This window comes from Lagopus muta, chromosome 17, assembly GCF_023343835.1.
Source record: "Lagopus muta isolate bLagMut1 chromosome 17, bLagMut1 primary, whole genome shotgun sequence".
NCBI lineage: Eukaryota > Metazoa > Chordata > Aves > Galliformes > Phasianidae > Lagopus > Lagopus muta.
This window is the reverse complement of record NC_064449.1, coordinates 388,073-410,979: the sequence shown is the minus strand read 5'-3', so window position 1 is coordinate 410,979 and position 22,907 is coordinate 388,073. Positions and strand designations below refer to the sequence as shown.

The 22,907-nt window shown below is 51.4% G+C and overlaps 1 protein-coding gene across 6 annotated transcripts in view; it reads left to right on the top strand.

The window, feature by feature from the left end:
• Positions 1-22,907, top strand: part of TBX5 (T-box transcription factor 5) — a 62,517-nt gene that overhangs the window by 3,134 nt on the left and 36,476 nt on the right. The window contains exons 1-2 of one of the 6 annotated variants that reach the window (XM_048964251.1): positions 20,773-21,113; positions 22,094-22,231. The exons of 1 other annotated variant lie outside the window; for it this stretch is intronic. The gene's annotated coding sequence lies outside the window, so the exon portion shown is untranslated. Of the gene's footprint in view, positions 1-18,487; positions 18,820-20,772; positions 21,114-21,843; positions 21,947-22,014; positions 22,232-22,907 lie in introns of those variants that run through there. 4 more of the 6 variants (XM_048964254.1, XM_048964253.1, XM_048964255.1 and 1 more) reach the window with 4 other exon arrangements.

Here is a 22,907-nt window from a genome sequence, read left to right as displayed (position 1 = left end):
ATTCTGCAACACCGACCGACTGAGCTGCCCCCCGCTTTTTAGAGAGGGGGAAAGTGAATGCGAAGCTTTGATTTGCTCGTCGCATGGGGGTAAATACCCGATAACTCTCCCCGCAGCGCCTGGCTTTGCGGCTGGGATCGGTACCGGCCGTGCTCGGGCCGTTTCCCCGAACTAAAATAGCCCCAAACAGAATTATTTCCCTCCTAACGAACTTCCGAGCCCGGACTCCCGTGGCTGGCTGAGAGGCTTCAGCCAACAGCACGTTGTTGCCTGTACAGCTGCCAGCTCGAAACAATTCCAGCGGCGGAGATTTGGACCGAGAATTAACGGAGCACAGTTTTCCCACCGTGCGAACGCCCTCTGAGCCTCTAGAAATGGGATTCGCCCGGGAGAGAAGAGCGATGCTAAAAGGAAGGGAGGGCCTGGGTGTTTATTTGCTCTGTTTTTCGTTTATCCGAGATAATCTCGCTCTGTTTTTTCGTTGATTAACAAAAATCAGGGATGGACCCGGGTTCGGGGTACAAGGAGATCGGGGTGCGCTCCCAGCGGGGACAACCCTTTGTGGGGAGGAAAAATAGGTTTTGCTCCGGCTCTGAAAAGCCTGGGCAGGATCCGGCCCCCTCGAGCAGCGGGCTCCCAGCATCTTCAAACGGCGTCCATCGCACAACCTGGGGGTAGAGGGGGGACTTTTTCCCCCTAAGTCTCTTTCAAGCTGAATTTATGTTTGTGTGATGAAATGCCCCTCTGTGTTTAACATTCCCAATGATCATTTGTTTCCTTAGCTCCATTACTCCTTTATGAGAGCGCCTTTCGCCCGGGCATGTTTAATCATAACCGCTTACGCAATATTTTCTTTGGGATAGATTCACTCAACCTTATTACATATCAATTATTTCCTTACAACTTCGTTCCACACCAGCTGCTTTGTTATCTGGGCCTGCCACCCCCTACCACCCCCCCGCCCCCCAACCCCCCGCGTGTGATGGGAAGGGAGGGAGACGTTTGTTTTTCCTAGGATAAAATACTGCTAATAATAATGCAGATTGAGTGGGGGGACGGGGTGGGGGACGAAGCCCCGCAGCCGGCCCGAGCTGCGTGCACGGTGCCGCCGGGGCTGCCGGTGGCACTTTTGGGACCGAGGAAGGGCGCACGGGGCCGCAGCCCCCTTCGTAGCTCCCGGACACCGCACTCGAGGTGGGCTGGGGGTGTCTCCCATTCCCCTACCTTCGCGCGAAGCTCCAAGGCGCTGCGCCGTGCTTCGCGCCCGATTTTGGAGCCGTTCCGTGCTGCCTTGCGCCTCCCAGGCTTCGTGCTGGCGAGCAGGAGAGACTTCCAGCTTTACAGCTCCCCGGAGTACTTTTATCCGTTCTCCTCCGACCGTCCTGCAGCCACGCGCCTGCAAAGGACATTTCGAGTCCATTTGAGCTCTCTTCCCACTCCCTTCTTGGGTTTGAAATATTTTCAGTGTAAGTTTTATCATGATTTTACATCGTAAACACACCGCCAGACTTGGCTTCTCTCTTGCTCCTCTTTCACTGATTCGGAGCTCGTTGGCTTTCCACTAGCTCTGCCTTGGGGGATCCCCCCAGCCCGGCCCGGCTGTCCCCAGGGATGCGCAGAGGCTCCGGCCCCGGGGGGGGGGAGTCTTTCCTTCCGTGTCTGGTGGGGGGGGGCACGAGGGAATATTCCCCACAGGGGGCAACGGGCAGGGCTCAGTCCCTCATCTTCCACCACGACACCCATCCCCAGCAGCTCTCATCCCCCCCTCCTCTCTCTACAACCCAAAATTCAAGGGGCAGCGTTTCGTTTGTCATCTATAGAATCTGCAACAAAATTTAGATTTTTTTTCTCCTGGTTTTTTTTTTTTTTTTTTTTTTTTTTAATCACTCTTTTTTCTTTTTTCAACCCCTCTCTGCTGCCAAAGAGCTCAAGACTGTTCGGTTAAGCAGCGCCTTTATAGGGGAAATATATATATTCCTTTACGTGAGCCATAAAGCCGTGATCGGAGCAGCACAAGGGGCCTGCGTGTGTCCAGCCACGAGCAAAGTGGGGGATACAGGGGTCTGGAACACGGCAGGATCCAGGGCCACGCAAGAGATGTTGGGGACCTGGGGGGTCAGTGCCACGTTTCCTGGCTCTGCAGGATGGTCTCTCCATCATCTTTACACACACACATGCATTTGTGAACAGATGACTTGGCACTGGCGAAAAACAATTAAAATAATGCCTCTGCCTCTGGCCAGGCCTGTGTAAATATCTCACTCTCCCACATGCCCCCGTAGCTTTTCCTGATGCTGTGTTACTTGATCACAAATACATAATTTGTGAGAGTGTGTGTATACACAGAGCTGCTTTGATCTCTGCACAGGAGTGCCCCCCCCCCCTTGCATTTGGAGGGACTGCTGCCCTGAGAACAAAAGCAGAGAATAAAAATGGTCAAATAACACATTTTCAAATGGGAAGCGTGTGTCGGTTTCCTCGAGTGGTTCTGGCACTTGGGGTTGGGGAGGGGAGGAAAAAAAAAAAAAAGAGGGACTTTATTGAACATATAAATTTAAATGTAGTTACTGCTAGCAGTTGCCTTATAAAAGGGGTCCATATAATCCACATTCATTTTTTTCCTGCAGTCCCCCGGCGCGTTTCCCAGCGCACCCGATCTCTTGGCAGGGCTGGCTGCGAGGAGAGGGATCGGCTGCGGCTGTGCAGGGGGAGATGTTTATTTTTCAGTCATTGTTGGCTCCCTCCCCTGGATTATTTTACTGCTGCAGATTTAAGCCCTCTACTTATTTTTGATTCTCTGGCAGCACTTTCTACGAGCGCTCCCAGCTCTGTGCTTTCTCCCTTTGCCGTGTCTCAGGGTGGTGAAATTACAGGGTATGAGGGAAATGTGTAAATTATAGGGTTTATTAAAATGTAGGCGAGCGCGGCTCTCTAGGCGAAACAGATGCAGGATGGCTTGAAGTCAGCCGGCCTGACAAACTGCAGAGCAGGGGAATCATTAGAGGGGCATTTCCCGCAGGGAGAGAGGAAGCGGCCCTGGGGTGGGGGGAGAGGCTCTCTGTAAGGGAGCCAGGTCCCCAAAGTGGGGCTGCACCCAGGTTTCTACCAACCAGTTGGATGGGGCCTCTGGGTGTGCATCCGTGGTGCCAGCACCCTGTGTCACCCCACTGCCAGTCCCACGGGGTCCCAGCAGTGCCTTCCCCCTCTTCTCCCCGCCTGGCCTCATAGGCGATGATTTATTTAGGCTAATTCTCAGTTTAAATTTTGGCTTCTCCGATATTAACCTCAGCCACTTTTATGTTAGTTCTGAGGCTGATGAAGAGACTTCGGGAGGGCAGCAGAAAGCTCTCTGAAAGATCTCAGGGGCTTGGGTGCTGAGAAACGCTCTCCTTCTGCAAACTGACAAGGAACGGGGCTGCAGTGGAATTAAAAAACGGGGAGAAAATCTACTGGGTGAGGTGGCTTTTGTGCTGCCCCAATTGCTTGAAGCCATTGCCATCCTGTGGAGGGCACAAAAGCGTTGTCACGGCAGGAGCTGGTCCATACTGTCACCTTTCAGACCATCCTTTTCCTGCATCTTCGAAGCCCCACAGTGTAACAGGAAGGTGTCATGGAGGTGACTTCTCAGCCTTGAGCACTGCTTCCTTCCATGCCTGAGGCTGCAGTGTCCCCATAGCAGTGTTTGCTTTCACAGAAAGCCATTAGGGGAGCAGGCTGTGCTGTGCTAGATGCCCAGATTACGGTTTGGCATATGGCAGCAAGGATTAAAAGCAGGTAGCAAGCCAGGCTCAGGCTGCTGGGACGTCCTCTGTGGATCCCCAATGGGCCAAGGTAAACAGTTGGAGCGCTGCTAGCTGCATTACGCTGCACTCTCTCCTGGGTTTTACCTGCCCTGCCATGCTGAAGAAGCAGCACGTAGCCTCTGAGCTGCAGAAAATCAGACTGAACTGCACGTGGAAGGGTCTTGTCTGACTCCCACAGTCGATCTCTGTTGTAAAAGATCCGTATTGGGAATTTTGGAGATGCTGTCTCATCCTGATCTGATGTTTGATGCGATCAAGTCTTTTCACACCGCTCTTTTTCCAGTACATTTCAGGGCTGATGAGGTCTTTATTTGTTCATTTATTTTGTTTGTTTTGGAGGATGTCTGGTCTTGGCAAAGCAGCAAAAGCTGACAGAAAGGTTAACAAAGGAAAGCATTATTTCCTAATCCCTTCACACACTCCCGAAGCATCTGAGGCAACTAAAACTTGGTAATAAAATGGTAGTTAGTAGGCACCCTCCTAAAGCTATTCAGTTTGGGGATTTCAAGCAGCCTGTCATTGGTTTAGCGTGATGTGGCTGTCAGTGTGCAAGGTTTCCCTCCTCTCTTTCAGTCCTTCCTGCTGTAGAGCTCCTCCAACATTGCTCTCAGCCTGTAGGCTGAATGCTCTTCTAAATTCCAGCTGCTCTTCTTCCTCCTGCTTGGTTTCCAGGTAGTAGAGTTGTGTAGGATCACACAGCAAGCAGTCCTTCCCCACACTGGGAGTGGAAAAGGAGACAGGTCTGGGTCAGAGAGACTGGGAGAGCAGCTGGATTTTAAATAGCAAGGGTGTGAAAGGGCTCAGACCAAATAGTGGGCAAGGGAAAAGAGGGCCCATCCGTGGGGAGAAGGGCAGTGCCTCCCTGCCAAGCCCTGGTCCTGCTCTGCGGAAGTCCTCTCTGCAGACAGACATAAGAACCATTGAGAGCTTTGTGCTCCCATTTGGTGAGCTTCCCTAGCTAACACGCCTGCGAAAGACAAGCAGACTTGCAAATGAAGGACTGTCAGAACCAGCTCCTCAGTTCAGATTTCTCTCTTTTTCAGACTAGGAAAGGGAGCAGAGAGAGGCTGGCTGGCGAATGCAGATGTGCCTAATGTGATGTGGAGAGAGTTTATGCACTCAACAGTCATATTCTCAGTGCAAATAGGGGTCTTTTGTGCTGTTTGATATTTCAGCAAAATCTTAAGAGGAAATGAAGCAAACCTGTCTGCATTTCCAGGGGGAAATGCTGCAGTGTGTGCTGGAATATCTCCCCTCTTTCCCTTGGACATCATGCTTCTTTTTACATTACTTTAGATTGTGGTACTGGATTCTCTGATTGTTACTCCTGGGATCCTGTTATCACTCCTAATAGGAATCCTCAATTGCTCTTACTGCTCTTTTTAAATGATTTTTTGAGATAGTGAGGGTGCCTCTCCTGCTGCTGGGGGAAGATCTTTGTGAAAAGTCTGTTCTTTGCCTCTCTGCTCCTCTTGACTGTATGTAACACTCTCAGTGCTCTGATTTCTGATACACACACAATGCGGTGAGCGCAATGCTGCTGCTTGGTGTGGAGAACCAAGGCAATGGAGTGGGTTCATGTGTTTGGAAACATGAGGACAGCCGGGTAGGCAGGAGCTATCATGTGTGAGGGTGATGAACAGAGCAGGGAGAGCAGCAGTACCAGGCTGGGAGGATGGAGGAAGGCAGGTGTCAAGTGCTGGCTCTCAGCTGCACACCAAGCTCGTGTTATTCCATGATCTAATGCCCAGGCCAGTCACCCCCTAGCACTGAGCATGGATGTTCCCCAACTAATGAACTAAACAAAGCAAAGGTGCGAGGTGAAGAGCCGTTGGTTAAAATTGTCCTGGTAGAGCTGTGGCTGCACTTGGAGGACGTGTAGGCAGTATTCCTGACTGATGTGACAGTCGAGAGAGGAGTGCACAGGGCTGGTTGTGTGCAGGAGGTGATGATAAAGCAGGCGAGACTCAGTGGGAGGGGATCCTGCCTTGCTACCGGGCAGGTCTGAGCTGCTGCTGTGGCACTGAAGTGGACTTGGACAGTTGCCTGAGCTCTGCTTTGGCAGGCTGTTCTTCCTGCTGCAGACCCATCTATCAGGCTTTGTTTCCATCCCTGTTCCAGCTTTGCCCATCTGTGTCACGTTCCAAGAGAAGAAGAAGGTCACGTACCCATCTGCGTGTTCTCTCTGATGCTGTCTGTCATGGAATGCATTGCATTTCAGCTGCCATCCCACCAAGTCCACTTCGCTGCAGTGCTCTGTGGGTTTCAAGTGTCTCAGATCTGCTGTCACAACAGCTTTGTGCTTCTGCAGGACAGAGACAGCTCTGCCCAGCTCTCTCCCACTGGGCTGAGGTGAGCTCTGGGGGTGTGAGGTTTGCTGTCCCAGTGTAGAGCTGACACACGGACTAAGCATGAGTGCTAGATTTACAGCTGTGTGTATGCTGATACAGATATTCACCATATCCTTTCTGCCTAAAAACAACTCAGCCCGTTGTACCAATCCCTTCTGAAACCAGCAAGGTTTCTGCTTACTGCTGTGGCTTCAGTTCCTCTTACAGCCGCTTGGGACTTGATATCTATTTTATAGGCAAAGACAGAAAAGCCTGAAGGATTTTATTGTGTGACACGGGGAGGACGGATTGAGGTGGGAATCCTGAGAATTCCCAGCCAAGGATCGGAGGAGGCGTAAATGAAGCGAGACCGGAGCAGGTTGTTTGGGTGGAGGGGCACTGCTGCTGGTGGGATAACAGCAAAAATGGTCCTGGCTTTTCCATTTGAAAGGAAGAGCAAGGATGTGGAAAGGGAAGAGGTATACGAGCCCACTGTGGGAGAGCAGAGGCTGAAAGGAGGCCCCAGCATGAATTCTTCCCTTCCCACTAACTTCGAGCGTTTTCTCTATTCTGTGCAGAACGTGATACTCTCTTAGGAGTGACCCCCCTGACCTCCCGCCTCCTGATAGGATGGCGAGTAAGTGAGTGCAAAATAAATGGCACCAAATAGACCTTTTCAAAGAGAACAGGGGAAATAAATCAGGTTATTCTGGTGCTGCATTGACAGCACGTCAAAACAACTCCCCAAAGCGTGAAACTTGGCTGGGGAATGGTAATTCCACTGCCATGATACTTACATGCCAGATGTATGGCTTATCATCGTGTCTGTCTGTCTGTCTACCTGTCTGCCTACCTGCTGTTTCTGCACTATCCATTTTTAGGTGCAAATAAACTGTTTATGATCTTACCTCCGGATCTGGAGCAGTAAGGGGGATCTAAATGGATGAGAATTACCCAAGGAGGAAATTCTGCTAGCTTGCAGCAGTTGGTGAATCAGCAAAGCAAACTAATCTGCTGCTTGGTGCTATGTGGGATCTGTGGCTGAATTTTACTCACAGCAGAAGTTCTCTTTGAGCCATGTAGATGTAAGGGTGGGTAGAAGGTAGTAAAGCCCTAATGGGTGCTGCAAGCCTGAGCTGCTCCAGGCTAGTATCACCTAGAACAACTTCCCACCTTTCTGAAGAGCAGTGACAAGCAGATCTAGAGCTTGTCCTGCCAGAAAATGCATTGCATTGTATTCTGCTGAGACCCAGCCTGCATAACGCACGCCGAAAATCATGGCTCAGTAATTCCGCCAGGAAACGGAGAAATGAAATCCAAACACAGTGAACACCTCCAAAGCCTTCAGCACTGATCTGTGTTGATCAGTAAGAGCTGATGAACGAGGTGTAAGGAATAGGGCCGGGGAGCTCCACGCCCTCTCCTATGTGGTTCTCTGGACATACATGGCTGAACTTGCTGTGTGCAAGAGTTTGTGAGATCGAATGCATTTGTGTGGATTTCATGCTTGTGAGCTTCATGGTTACCCCAGTGTGTGCAGAATAAAGGAGGCTTAGAAATGCTGATGAAGTTAGTTAGTATGCTGGAACATTCCTGTAGATTTCTATAAGTTCAGGAAAAAAAAAAAAAAAACAACTGTAAAAAGTTATATGTCCTAGTAATTTCCAGGGCTAACGGCTGAGCTCACTTCCAGTAGTGCAGCTGCTGTAAATTTAGACTAATTAGCAGTAGTCTGAGTAATCTGGGGAGTAGTAAATGTTTTGGCATTTGTATGCTTGTTTGTTTTTCTCTTTGGAGGATTAGAGGGAATATATCTGCGCTGCACATTGGGGCTGAGAGAGGGAGACAGGGGTTCTGTTGCTCATTTCAGACCAGATTTCCTGGCTGTGCAGCTCATGTCGGAGGACACGGGGCTTAGAACATGGCCAAGGGCTTGAGTGCACACACCCCCTGGATCCCAAAGGAGTCTCAGCCATTCTGCCCATCAGGTATTTGGTGTTGCTGAAGGCAGTCCCGAAGCCGTCTGGGCACTCTGTAGGAGTAGAGGTCTTAGGAGAATGATGTGCTATCAGTGAGTAGCAGAAACACCCAGATCAGGCAGGTGTGAGCTTCAACATGAAACTTCATACATAAAAATATTCTCTTTTCATATACTTTATGGAACGGGATTTTTACCTGCTTAAATTTAGTCACTGAACACCAGTTTGCCATGCAGGAAATCTGTCTGTCACCTTCAGCTCTTGGAAAAGACCGGTGCAACAGTAGCGCCCGTTCTACTGTATGCCTAGGATTCTGCTGCATGAATACCTTAATGATATAACCAAGAATGAACCATGTCCCCAAATATGTGTTGCACAGCAGGAAGCATGGAGGAATGCTTGGTTTCAAAAGTGTTGTACTTAGCAAGGATGGATGTGCCCTTGTTGCCTGTTCTGTGGGAGCTCTGAAGACCTGCCCAAGCTCAGAACCATGGCAATATGCTCACTGTGTGCATTAGCCAGAGCTGACAGTTCTAAACAACTGGACAGTTCAGGCTGTTAGTGTAGGTTCTATGTGCTCTATGTGGGTACATATGTAGGGTATGTAGGGTATTCAACTCTACCATTACAGGAAGTGTCTTTACACCCATTCTAGTCTCTCTGATTTGAGAGGGTTAAGCAACGGTCTGAATGTGTATCCAGTGAGGTGTGCAGGAGGGAAGGCCTTGCCCTCAGCCAGTAGCAAGGCAGGAGCAGAGCCCAGCTTTTGTAATTTCCCAGTCCCAGGGCTTCCACCTTGTTTATTATCCTAATGCCCCCCCCCCATCACCTTGGTTTATAAGCACCCTCTTCAAATAAAAGAAAGGAGGGATGTCACATGTGACTGCTCTGTGTGAGACTGCCCTGCAGTTGGATGTCAGAGCCCTGCTACTGGAAGGTGAGGGAGGAGTGACAGCGCAGGGAGGGACCACCTGCCTCAGTGAGCAAAGGCACTTGCAATTACAGGTGACCATGCAATAGCTGCTTAATCCAGAGGGGTCCCCAGAACATCCACTGCGTGCACTACAGGCCATAAAACACTTCCCAACACCCTATAACAAATTTAAGACCGTTAGTACAAAAGACCAAAAGCCACAAAAACTCTAACATGCAGGAGAGATCAAGGGCACTGCCAGTGTCCCAGCTCCCAGCAGTAGCAGGGAAATTGTTAGGTGAAAATGTCCAGATGATCTTAGGAAGTGGACCATAGCCCACCCTATGGAGGAAAGCAAGAAAACCTCACCAGTCCCTGCCAAATCTGACCCGAGGGGAAATTCTTTCCTGAATACAGGCCAAAACTCAAAGTAATTGCACATGTAGTCTTTAAAAATGGATTTTATTTAGGAGAAACACATTGTCATCATCATCCCATAAACTGCGCCAAATGTGTGCTAGGGACTTCCCATAGAAGTAGAAATCGAAAGGTTATTTTATTTCATTTTGTTTTGCACTGCTATGAGTAAGGTGCCTGCCACTGTGACCTGGCTAGAGGTCCCTCTGCAGGTACCTCAGCTATCCGGCATCTCGAGCTGCTTTGTTTCCTTGCCAGGGTCCCTGGACAGCTATGATACATTGGATTTATGGCTTATAATCAGTCTCAGTCTCTTCCTTCCTTTTGAAAGGAAGACAAAGCTTTTTGGAGGGTTTACTTGAGGTCCTGGCCTGAGGAACCCTGCTCAGAGTTGGTACAACTGCTGTGGCTGATTTTGAATAATGCAGCTGCTCTCTGCCATCGCTGAAATGCTCTGTGATGCCCAGGGCTTGTAAAAGTGCTAAGTGCCACTTAAACCCAACTTGCGGATACTGAAGGACTTGTTCTCAGGGCAAATCTGCTTCTGTTTCCTGCAGTCCCAACCCAGTTTCTTTCTTTTCCTTCTCTTTGATATGACTTTCTGGCAGTAATTGCAGGGAGAGCTAGCTAGGCTGCAGTTTAATCAGAAGCTGATGGATTTTTGAGCAGTTCCTAGAACATTTTACCCAAATGACATGCTGCTGAGTCTCCAGCACTACTAATGAAGCCAGCTACGTGGTCTGGAGAGAGTCAAGAGCGAAGCTAGGAAGGGATGGATATATGCTCTCTCGATCTTTTAGATCATACCATTTTACAAATGGTCCCACAATTCTTCAAAAAATCTCTCCAAACTTGTTCGATTTTGGAGTTTCCAAGCTCCTGGGCAACTATTTAGGCACAGTGTCCTTTAGCAGGTGTGGGGATCAGGATTGATGCACCCAGCCTTTGCCCAGAGCTCACCAGGGGACCGCCTGAGAGCATGGGGCGTGTGCTGGTTCTGTAATAACAACACCTATGCATTAGAAAGTGTGCAGTCACCTCCAGACCAGCTCAGGAGCAACCTAACAAGGTGAGCCACATCTCAGGGCTAAGGGAAGCCAGCGGGGACGTAGGAATCTCCACTCAACTGACACGGAAGTGGACATCTAACTGTTGATCCCATCCCATGATTGCATCATGACATCAGTGATATCCATGGGAGATGAATATTTCCAGTGCTGCAGGACACTCCCTGGTACAGCCATGTAGCAAGAAGTTGTGGTCCCAGCTGGGGACTTCCATAGGGTGAGGGTGCAACCTGCAGCTGCAGTGCTTGCCATTGGTGAGTGTCCTTCCTGCTCTGCCTGGTGTCCTCCTCTCTGCTTTGGCTTTGTCCCCAGAATGATGGCTCATGGGCAGTGCTGTCTGCAGTTTGTGATGCAGCATCTGATGCTCCTCCAAAACCTAGTGGCAGAGAGACTGCTGAGAGCCAGGAGCAGCACAGCTTAGAGCTGGGACAAGGACAAGGACAACAGCGTGCCAGCCCTCCCAGCCCACATCATCCATCCCTGCTCCCACTGGCTTCTCTCTCACCCAACTGGTTGGCAAAAATAAAAATGACAAGATTTAATGACAGTGAACCCATTACAGCTGAAGAGCCAAATGTTGCTGAGAGAGTGTTGACATCAATTTCTTTAATAGGAGAATTTTTTATATGTATGCATTTGGAAGGAACAGGTTAAAAGCAAAAGTCAGCGTTAAGTAAAAATGTGTGTGAAAGAAATAAAAATAGCCCAGGTTGGACTAGGAGAGGAGACAAGGGTGCACTATTTCCATTAAATGTGACATTTAAATGGAGGGCGAACCTGAAACTTTGACAGGACTGTGCACATCCCCTCAGAGCCATCTCCTGCAGAGTGATGGCTTTGCTCCCCATGGTTGCTTGCTAATTCACATGCTAATTCACAGTGTGGGGAATGTTTGATGGAAAGAGGGATGGTGGGGTATCTTCTGAAGTTCTCGAACCTGACTCAGCTCATACAAAGAGCTCTGCTGATGGAGACTTGGTTAAAGGACCTTTTGGGAAGATCCACAAAGGCAGAATGAGCAGCAGGGATGGACCTGGAGCACGCTGTGTGTGCCCGCTCAATGTGCGGCATGGCCGGGCCTCCGCCTGTTCCCTTGGGCTTTGGGCTGGCTCCCAGCCATAGAGCATCCAAGGGGAACCTGAGCTTCTACCTTCATATCACCTCAGTGAAATCATGCCTACAAAGTCACGGAATGACAAAACGACAAAAAGCACAAGGACAGAATGTTCTGCACTTTCTCGAGGGAAAAAGATGTATATATAAAATAAGAACAAATAAAACACTCTCCTTCCTTCTTCCTGTGATTCTGAGCAGACAGTTTGAATCAATGCTCGGACTCCAAGGAGTGGGAGCATCCTACTGGTGCTGCTGGAGTGAGGCTGGCCAGGCAGCCCCCTGTGCTTCCAGCATCCCTGAACCAAGAGTGTCTGTAACCCCAACCCGCAGGCTGCGCAGGGCCCTCGGGGGCATTAATAACCAGAGGGAAGGGTTCTGCTGCTCTGGCCAGAACAGGCCTCCTCACGCACTGAGCCCCACGCCAGTCGGAGGGGTCAAGCTAATGCTGACACTGGGCCCTTTGATTGTGCTTGATTCATGCGCATACGGCACTGGTAGGTCAGATGGGCCGTTAATCCCTCAGTTCCCTGCCCCCTTCCACAGGAAAGAAAAGGAAAATGAGAAATAAGTTTAGTGGGTGACTTCCCAGCTCACTTCAAGGCTTGTGATGTGAGCTGCCCGCCAGGTCTGGGTAGGTAGGAATGAGTGCATTTCCTCTGTGCTCTGGGGTTACTATTTTGTTTTGGGGTTGTTTTTTGTTGTTGTTGTTTGTTTTTTTGTTTTTTTGTTTTGTTTTGTTTTGTTTTCCTGTTTGTTTTGTTTTGGTGGTTTTTTTGTGTGTGTGTTTTTGTTTTTGTAACATGAGAGGAAGAAAGTGGAGCTGCGAGCAGTGAACCAAGGCTGGTGATGCTGCTCTGGGCTGGGTAGCAGCTGTTGAGCCCTGTGGGGGTCCAGGGGTGCCCCGGGATGCACAAACAGAAAACAAACTTCTATTAAATGGTCTATTTAATTTTGTATTTGAAGTGTCCGTTTAATTTTCAACTTGAATCTCTATTTCATCACCGCACCCGATAAGTCAGAGGGGATGGGGTCGCGCAAAAACGTGCATCCTTACCCTCTGTCCACACACAAGAGAGAGCCTCAGCTCTACTTGAAAGCGTTGGTTGTCGGGAAGGACCCAGCGAGCAGCTGATGCGCTCCCCCCACCACAGCACGGAGCGGCCTGGGGCTGAGGGGTGACGGTGCGAGAGGCAGCGGGCCGGGAAACTCCTCCGAGCGGGGATGGGAGCGGGGCCGACACCCCTCGGACGGCTGAAAATAGCCGCGCTCCGGGCTGGGAAAGCCTCAGTGGGCAAATGACCAATTAGGGAATCTTTGTCAGATTCGGGAAAGCCGAGATAAGTCTCTTTTATCAGCCTATAAAAATACCACTTTCACTTATCTGCAGCTACCTACGCCGCGCAGCTGCGGGAGGAGGGGAGAGGAGGGGTTACGGCCGGGCTCGGCGGCGAGTGGGGGTTGGAAAACTGTTTTCTGCTCCAGAAGGAGACTTCTTTCCTCCTTCTCCTTCTCCTCCTCCTCCCCACGGAGCGGGACCCGCGCCCGTGGATCGGGGCCACGGGTCTCTGCCGAGGAGAACAAATACTTTCCCATCCCCTTCCCCTGTTTCCCATCCCTGTCCTCGGCACGGGATGAACTCTTAGGGCAGGGCTGCGTGGTGCCGTGGCACCCACGGGCACGGGTGGAGGCGGTGCGCGAGTGGGGACGCGCACGAATACAGCGATACAGCGTTGGCCGGGAGTCCACTGTCGCCCATTTTTTTCTGTGTTTCCTACAAAAATTCAGACTCTGCACCCCGAGGACACGGAATCACCCCCACCCTCCCCCCGTCTGTTCGGGCTCTCGCAGGATCGGGGCACGGATGACACGAACGCGTTCTGCATCTGTGCGAGATCTGCCCCGAACGCATCTCCGTCTGAATACCCGCACGCAAACAGAGGATCAAGACGTGGAGAGAGTGCTAACATGCATTCCTACTGTGGGAAAACATGCTGCACTTTGATTACTTTCTCTGTGGTTTCCAGTCTATTTGGGCTGTAAGAAAACGATCAGATACAGCGTGAAGGGGGGAAAAAAAGGTCAGGCAAGTAAAGCCAAATTGATGCTTTCTAGGTTTTTTGGAGGAGAAAGTCGGTGGAGGCAAAATATTGGGGAAAACGCAGGGAAAACGACGGGTTTCACCCAGCCATCCTAAGCGGGCTTGCTCAGGTGGGGCCTCGGGTTGTGGGAGGCTCTCCCTCACCCTTTGACCATCCGAAGTCGAGACCACACAACAGCCCTTGTTGCTTTTTAAATTCCTTTTAAAGGCAGAATAAGCAGATTTGGCTGGCACGGGCAAGGTGGGAACCCCTCCACGAAGAACCCCGCGGTCACGAGTGGGGCTGTTTGCTTTAACCTTAGCCAGTGGGGCTTGGAGGCAGACTGGGGTGAAGCGCTTCTCTTTGCACGTGGGTACGCATAACTTGGAACAAAATATGTACATATACGTATGTGTGTGTGCGTGTGTGTGTCTTCCTGTCCCCTTTCGAGGAATAAATGCCTTCCCCGCTGGTGCGGGACACGGAAGCTGGCAGCGAGGTGAGGCAGTGCGGGCAGTGTGGGGCACGGGGAAGGGCAGCCCTCAGGGCAGCCTCTCTGGTCGGGCCGGTACCTTTCGCACAGATTTGCTGGAAAGGCTGGGAAATTCTTTTCCAAATATATCCCCGGAGCGCCCGTCTCCCCCCTCAGCCTCCCCCGGGTGCCCTTCTCCGGCCGCCGGCTCCCCGTGCAGGTGAGGAGGGATGCAGTGGGAGCGGTGACAGACGCAGCATCCCTACCCCGAACCGTACCCCGGAGCTGGGGGGGTTCATCCAGCCCTGCTTCGGCGGGAGGATAGCGCTATCCACGCAAAACACGCGTGGGATCTGCGGTTCCGTGCCCGGTTGCTGGGGGAGCAGTGTGGGGCCGGTCCCAGCGGTACAAGCAGGGAAGTGTTTGGGGTCTTCTGAGTGAGATAACGGGATGTTGTCCCCGTGTTTGAAATTTCGGGTCCTTCTCCCCTGCTTTCACCTCCCGAAGGAGGTCACCATCCCCTCCTGTCCCGCTACCGAGACAGCAAGGAGGATCGAGAGATTCCTCATCTAAGCACTTGGCCTAGCCAAAAACCGGGGAGTTCCACCCAAAATGCCTTAGAGGAAAGAACTATGGTGCTGCTGCCGAGAGGAAATGCCCAAAGGAAGCGCTCAGCTTCGGGATTTGGAGGGTCAGAGTTTTGGGGCGCTCGTTTCCCAGTAGCACTGCTGTCAGCCCGCAGAACCTTGCGGGGTTCTTCTCATTCTGGGATCCCTCGGGGTGGGGGCGAGGGGGAACAACGGGACACCTCCGCCGCTGAGGGCAGCAGAGCCGGGCCGGGGCTGGAACCCCTGCAGGCATCTGGGGTGGGGGTTCGCTCTCTGGGAGCCTTCAAAAATCATTTTAACTGCGCGATTCGTTGGAATATATATATGTATATATATATATATTCATTATGAAAGGCTCCGCCTGGGCTGTTTCTCCCCCATCACGTTTTTACAGTGAGATCAAGGACACGCTCGTGGTTGCGGGTCCTTGTTTCTTTGGGTGTTTTTATTTTTATTTTTAATCTTTTTTTTTCCCTCTTCTTCTTCTTTCCCCTCTTTTTATTTTTTTTTTTTTCCCTGTTGGATTGTTTTATTTTCCCTTTTATTATTCTTTTTTTTTTTTTTTTTTTTTTTTTTTTTTCCTTTTTGTTCTTTCTTTCCTTAATGCACTTCGGGGTAAAGCCGAAAGAAGTTCGCATTTCGCGCGGTGCAATTAAGGGAGAAGGAGCGAGATCTTGATTGCTTCTGCTCGTTGTGATCGCTTCGGAGGTGGGGGGGCGGGCGGGCGGGAATTGATTTTAGATTTCTCTTTTATGTCGGGTCTGGTTTCTGGTGATTAAATTTCTCTCTTATGTGGACTGAACCTACGGATAACTGATTAATAACATGCCACTTGGCGCCAACACGGGGTCTCGAGGCCTTTAATCGGCAAGATGCACAAGAGAACAGAGAGAAACACAGAGCAGGACAAACTCCACCAGCTCTTTCAGCCTGCTGTTCTCTGCCTCGGCGGAGGGTTTTTTTTTTTTTTTTTTTTTTTTCATCTATTCAGTATTTCCTGCTAAACTCGTAAACTTTATTTGATTTACAGCTATTTCATGAACCTGCTTAAACTAACATGTGTTCCGTCTTGTCCAACTGAATCATAAAAAACAATCTTGGATCCAAACGAGATTTTTTTTTTTTTTTTTCCTTAAAGAAACGAGTTATTAATGACAGAAAATAGGCATTGTCTCGAGCGGCGCTGCTGTGGCCCCGGGTGCGGGTGGGGGGGATCCGGAGCCCGAACCCGCAGGTAATGCCCGGCTCTCTGCTCGGAGGCTTTGGCACTGAAGTCGGAGCAGATTATTTTCCCTTAAATAAAATATTCTGTGGAAACGAATGGTTTCCAATCGCGTGGTGCCTAAAATGTGCTCCCGAAGGCAGGAGATCCGCTCCCTCAGCCCGCGGCCGCGCAGCCCAGCAGGTAAAAGCTCGTGTTCGCCTCCCAGAGAAAACAGACGGGCACGGAATGAGCTCCGAGTGTTCTCTCAAAGCGCGTTTTTCTGTGCAGACAACTACGGCTCCGTTCAGACCGAACGAGACAAGCACGCATCCGTTTCGCTACACGTGGAACGGCTGTAATTCTTACAGCGATGTAGAGGTGCGCGTGCACGTGTCCTTGCGAGACACCAGCTTCACCAAGCCCTGTGCCAACCAGAGCGGCTCTTTGCACCCGGATCTTCACCTCTGAAGGGATGAAAGTTCTCGGGAAAGCTCCGAGCATCTCCTCTCCCCGGCAGCAGAGCGCGGCCCGGCCTCACCGCCTGCAGCCCCTGGTTCTGCCCGTCCCAACCCCAACTCCCCTCCGCGCACACAGACGTACAGATACACACGTTTACAACGTTGGTCTCGTCCAACCTTTGCACAAAGGACAAGGGCACAGACCGGGAGGGAGTGCTCTTTTTTGGTGAACGGGAATGCCCCTTCCATCCTGTAGATATCTCTATTTTTTTTTGCGCTTACCGTGAGCTAAAGGAAACAAACCAAACTTTTCAGGAGCAGTTTAGGTGACACGTATAATGTGCATTTTCACCGTCAGAACAGAGCGTATTTCTAGGATGCCCGGGGCAGCCACACGGAGCCGGGTTACGGCCGCAGTCCGCGCCGCGGGGCTGGGAATGGGGCTGGGAAAGGGGATTAAAATGGGGCTGGGAGAGAGTCCCGAAATTCGTGAGGTTCTGTTAAGGTGAAGGATGCGTTCGTGACAGCTCTACCAGGCTTGTCTGCGTTTTTGCTTTGCAGGGCAGGGACGGGGGCCGGAGAAAGAAGTGGAAAGTGGGAGAGGGGGGAAAAAAGACAAAAAAAGAAAGGAAAAACGAGAAAAGGAAGGAAGACGAAGAGAGGGATTGGAAAGGGGGAAAATGAGAAAGAGAAAAAAATAGGAAGGAAGTCAGGGAGAGAGGAAGCAGGGCAGGGGGCTGCGCGGCGCTGGGGGTCGGCTCCTGCGGGCGGTGGTGGGGCCGCCTCGGGGCAAAGGAGGGGACAAATGAAAATCGCAGGTGTCCCTCGGGCAAAGGATGGGAGCAACCACGCTCCTCGGGCCCCTTTGCCCACCCCGACCGCAGCTCAAGGTCGCTGCAAGATCACTGTCCGGGAAAGGCACGGGGCGCTGAAGACTTTCCCCCTCTTGCCCCCTTAGCTTTCTTCCCAGGGCGAGAGCGAGGCCTTATCTTCTTTTATTTTCTCCTTCGGCCCGAGATAAAGTCCTGATTGACACCCTGTTTGGCAATACCAGATTAGCGGCTCTATTCCGGCATCTGTAACGGGGCGCTCCATCAGGAGCCATCGACTGGGGGCACGGAGGAAATCGTGGGGTACTCTGTGAGAAGGGAGAATGGAAAGGAAACCCAATGGCCCCTCACCTGGGCAGCGCTGTGCCCAGAGGAAAAGCTGAGGAGGGGGCTTCGCAGCTCTGCCTCTGCCCGCTGCGTTTCCTTCCCGTCACTGCTTTTAAGTCCGCAGTTCGCCTGGGAAATGAATGGGCTGTGTGTGTGGGGTGGGGGGATGCGGGGTGTTTTTTAATTGCAAACTTTTTTTTTTTTTTTTTTTTTTTTTGAAGTAACGAGAAGGGTGGGAAATAGGACCGAAACCGCAAACTTTTAAAGAAAAATGCTGTTCACCTGCAGCTGAGAAATGTAAAACAAAAAGCTCGACCCGGATATCTACTCAGGAGGGGTAGAACTGTACTAAATGCGGGGTTTTAGCGATGGAAATACTGACACGAAGAGAACCGTATTGGCGTTACTTTGAGACAAATATCTTTCCGATAAACCCACTGGTCGATACAGGGCGTCACTACCCCGACTCTTTAAGGGGGGAAAAAAAATAATAGTGAATGGATGAAAGTATTTCCAGAGAGGATGATTATTTCATATACTTGGTGCGTATTTCTCCAAAGAGCGTGTGAGGCAAAAAAGAAAAACAAAGAAAGAAAAAAGAAAAAGAAAAAAAAAAAAGTTATATACGTATATTAAAAAAAAAATAGGGAAAAATTAATCGGAGAGAGTGGAAGTAAAATGCCTAAAAATTCAAGGAAAAAAAAAAAAAAAAAAAAAAAAGAATATTCTTGCTGCAGGGGAGTTAAATCTATGGGAAGAGAAGGAAAAAAAAAAAAAAAAAAAAAAAAAAAAAAAAAAAAAGCAGTGCTCGCTTTCTATGGGCTCCGGGCGGCGAGCACAGCGCTGCCGGCCCCGGGCGCGGTCTCTCCCGAGCAGCAGCGGCCGAACGCGGGGACCGATCGCTGTGCTACCGCCGACCCCAGAAGCGGTGTTTTAAAGGGTGTGTTCAGGGGTGGGGGGAGCGAGTTCACGCTCGACACTATTTCTTATTGCTGACATTTCGACCCCACTGCAAGCCGGCACCCCGGCCACCCCCCTCCCTCCACCTCTCCTGGGTAAAACCCGCAAGGAGAAAGCTCCAGGGCAGCGAGCGGGCGGGGGGCTGCGGCCATGCGACCCTACGGCGCGGGGGTTCCTCCGGGCAGGAAAGCTGGGGCCGACCCTGCTGTCCGCATCGCAGCGAGGAGCCGCAGTCGCGCACCCCCCCGCGCACGCAGGTAAGTGGCCGCGGGGCGGGCGCCGCAGGATGCGGTGCGGGAGCCTATGGAGTACGTTTGTACGCGGCCGTGCCTTTAGGTGTGCACGGGTTTGCACGCACCCGGGGGAGAGATCGGGCTCTAACGCCGTGCTGAAGGTGAGGGCGGATTTATGCCTGCGCGCACCCAAAATGTGGGCGTAAAGTATGGAGGAGGACGTAAGTAGCCACGGGTGTGTGTAACGGATGGGGCCCGTGTGCTGCTGTGCGAGTGTGCACGACCGTCTCGCTATTTGCACGCTCACGAAGTGCGCGTGTTTGTGATGCGCGCTCTGTACACGCAGAAAGACACGCCAACATTCACCCACCTCTGCAATTCCGCGCTGAGGCGCGCTCCACGCGCAGGGCACTCACACCGTTTGCACAAGGCATCGCGTGCACGCGCGCTGCATCTGCGCGCACCCACCCACACGCACGTGTGTGGATTTCCCCATGCGGGGTGCGTTCGGCTGCCCCAAAGCAGAGCAAAGAAAGCGTTGCGAAGTGCGCGGTCCTCCTTGGGCTATCGGGGAGCTATTGGGGAGCCGCCCCCTAGCAGCATCCCGATGGGGTTCGGGGTTTGGGGTTTTTTTTTTTTGGTGTGTGTGTTTTTTGTTTGTTTGTTTTTGGCTTTGGTTTTGCAGAGTGACATGGGGCTTCTCCTCTCCGCCCCCCGTTTGCCATCGTCGCTGCTGTCTTGCGCCGAGGCCTGGCTGTCTGCAGGGCTGGGAATGGGGCAGGGAGTGGCATGGGGGGAATGGTGGAAGGCAGGCAGCAAGGGACACCCAGCCGGGCCTGTGCCAGGGGGGAAAGCTGCCCGCAGCCCCTCGGCCGGAGCCGCCTGAGGCCCTGCTGGGAACACTTACCCAGTCCTGCAGCAACTTCTCTCTCTTCCTTAGGTGATGCTCTTTCTTTCTCTCCCTATTTCTCCTCCTCCTCTTCTTCCTCCTCCTCTCTCTTTCTGTTGGAGGAAACAACGGTTGAGCATCTTTGGCGAAAACTGCCGCAAAACCCGCGCAGGTTGAGGGAGCGATGGGAGAGGGGAAGAGGGCGCTGGGAGCGGCGGCTCCTCTGCAGCCACTGACTGCACTCGGAGGCATTTGGGGATTTGCGGCTTTTCTTTCTTTCTTTTATCTTATTTATTTATTTATTTATTTATTTATTTATTTATTTATAACTTGTCAATCTCGTCTGGCAAATAATGGCTTCGATTTCCTACTTTTTTTTTTCTTTTTCTTTTTTTTTTTTTTTCCCCCTTAATCAGAGCAAACAATTGGTTCCCGAAGCACACTTGAATCTGTGCAAATAACCAGGTTATCATTTACTATATATAGCCCAGACTGTTGTTGCTTCCAGAGGCGCCTGAGCATTCATTTGACAACTTTCTTTCCAACACTGTTGTTGTTATTATTATTATTATTATTAATTGATTTCCTAAAAAATTAAGCTAAGTAGTGTCAGTACCGCTGGATTAAGCGAGCTGCTCCTGGTGAGGCGGGAGCTTTTCTACTCGTTTCCCTCTTTTCCACTCCAAGAGCGGATTTTCCCGGAGTTTCCAGCGACTCCGTGCTCTCTTTGGTGATGCACACTCGTGCAGGACACACACTCCCTCACTCCCACGTATGTACGTGTGCTTGCGTTGTGTGATGGATTCGTGTCTATACGTACACGTGCAGAGGGTGCGCGCAGCCTCGGTGTATTTTGCATAGAGCCGAATGGTTTCTTTGGAGGCAAAAAAAAAAAAAAAAAAAAAAAAAAAAAAAAAAAAAAAAAAAAAAGAAGAAGAAAAGAAAAAAAAGAAAAAAGGAAAGGAAAAAAAAAACGAAAAAAACCCACAGGAATCTCACTGATAGGGCTTTAAAAGAGGAGAATAATACAAATTAACCTTCCATTACTGCTGCAGTCAACCATGACAGAATAGGCCAGTTGCGTGGTTGGTGACGTCTCCGTGTCCTATAGGAGCAAAGCTCGTGAGATAGCAGCTATCGCCTTGAACTCTCTTTATTTTATTGGAGTATGGCTGGTAATAAACAGTAATATTTAATTTGTCTGAGACCACAAATCGGCTTCTAGCTGGAAGGCTCCCTCGTCTTGACATTACAGTCCTAGGGAGCCTGGGCTCGCGCTCCTTTTCCCAGCTTTTTTTTTTTTTTTTTTTTTTTTTTTTTTTTTCCTTCTTCTTCACCCCCCAACCTGCGGACGGAAATAAATTCGATTTATTTGCATCGTTTTCAACTTGTCTTCGAGGTGTTTGCGAGCCTCTTTGGCGCTGCGGAGGTGAGTGCGCGACCCGAGCCAGTAGCGCTGCCCGGGCGGCAGCCGCGCTCGAGGGCGATTCCGCAAACTTCGAGATTTCCACTTTTGCCTTCTTTTTGGCGAGGGGAGGGGAGGGTCGCGTTCTTCCTCACTACGAGCTGCGGGCAGCCTTTTTCCTCGATGCAGGCAAGCTTTTACCTCGTTGCTTGGATATATTTTAATGAAACAATAATAATTATTAATAATAATAATTCTCCTCTGGCTTGCTTTCAGCAGGGGCGCGTTCCCAACAGTCGCGTCCCCCCGCTTCGACCCGGCTTTCCCGCAGCCCGGCCGGGCTCTGCTGCTTGTATTCCCCTCTCCGTGGCGGTGGGAGGGCAGCCGGGGCCGTGCCCGCTCTCTCCAAGGCCGAGGCCGGAGCGGCCGCGGCACCGCGCGGAAGCACGGCGCGATTTGTTCGCTCGTTTGTTTGTGTTTGGAAGGGTTCCTCGGCTCTCTCCCCTCTAAAAATAATGTAAGACGGGACAAGCTTTGTTCTGTTTGTTTAAGTAGCGCTCGCTGGCTAATTCTCCGCGGCTACAAGTGCAGTTATTTTATTATTCTGATTTGCAACAGTTTACCGTTCGCTGTTTCTCCTCGGTAGAGCGCACCGGGGGGGGCCTTGGGAGATGCCAAGCTACACCCACACACGCCCCCCCGGCCGCTCACCCCCCGGACTTTTCGCCCGCTGCTTTCTCCTGCAACTCGCAGACGCTGCGGCGTCCCCGAGCCCAGCGGAGCTGAGCAGCGCTGTGTCTCTGCTGAAACTTCCGCGAAATGCAAAAGGAACGGCCGAGAGGCAGAAAAGGGTTGAGGTTTGGGGAGAGCTGGGGGGGGGGGGGGGAGTCTAGAGCAAAGGGGAGGGGGTGGAAGGAGAAGGAAGGTGGGCAGAGCAGATCTAAAACATGCCATTTATTCCGAGTCTTATCAAAAATCCGACTCGCCAATCTGGTTCTCTTCAGGCTGCAGAATGCCACAGGAAGGCTGTTTACCCTGCGCTGACCTATTCAACTTTACCCTCAAAATAATACATTAAAAAGAGAGCGAGAAGAGAGAGGAGGAAGACGCAGATAAAGCCACGTCCCCGCTCCTCGCTGACGGTTTGATTATTTGAGCAGAGCGGAGGCTGCGGGGCTGCGTGCCCTGGCCGGGCAGCGAGGCGAGGGGTGGGGGAGAGGATGGAGAGAGGGGCTCGAGGGGACGACATGCACTGCAGGGTCCACCTTGGTGGGTTCAGTCCCTCTCCGCCGTGTTCCATCCTTTTTCCCTGCTTATACGGAGGGTCCACTTGAAGGGGTCTCCCCCCCCTCCCTCCCCTTCTCCCCCTTCCCATAGATTTGTATTATTATTATTTTTTAAGGCCTATGTAAGCAAAGATAGAGATGGGTTCGCATCCACACCTCTGGGCAGCCTCTGAGGGCGGGGGGGGCTGGGGGGGGCGGGGGTGGTGTGAGGTTAGCGGAGCCAGCGATTTATTTAAAGGGGTGAGGGGGAAGGGGGATATTCCCAGGCGCTGAATTTTCTCTTTGGTTGGGAGAGATGGATGGAGGAGGGAGGGAAGGAGGTAAGGCAGAGGGGGAGGGCTGCTGGGGAGTTTGGCGATTGTCTTTGTGCCTTGTTCTTGTTTGCCGGCCAGAAAAATAGGCTGGAAAAGGAGGTCTGGGGGGGAGGGGGCGGGCGGGAGGGTTGGGTGAGGGAGTCTCTCCGGAGCAGGATCCCAGCTGGTTGGGCAGCGGGTCCCGGCACTTGGCGAGCGGAGCTGGACGGGCCCACGTC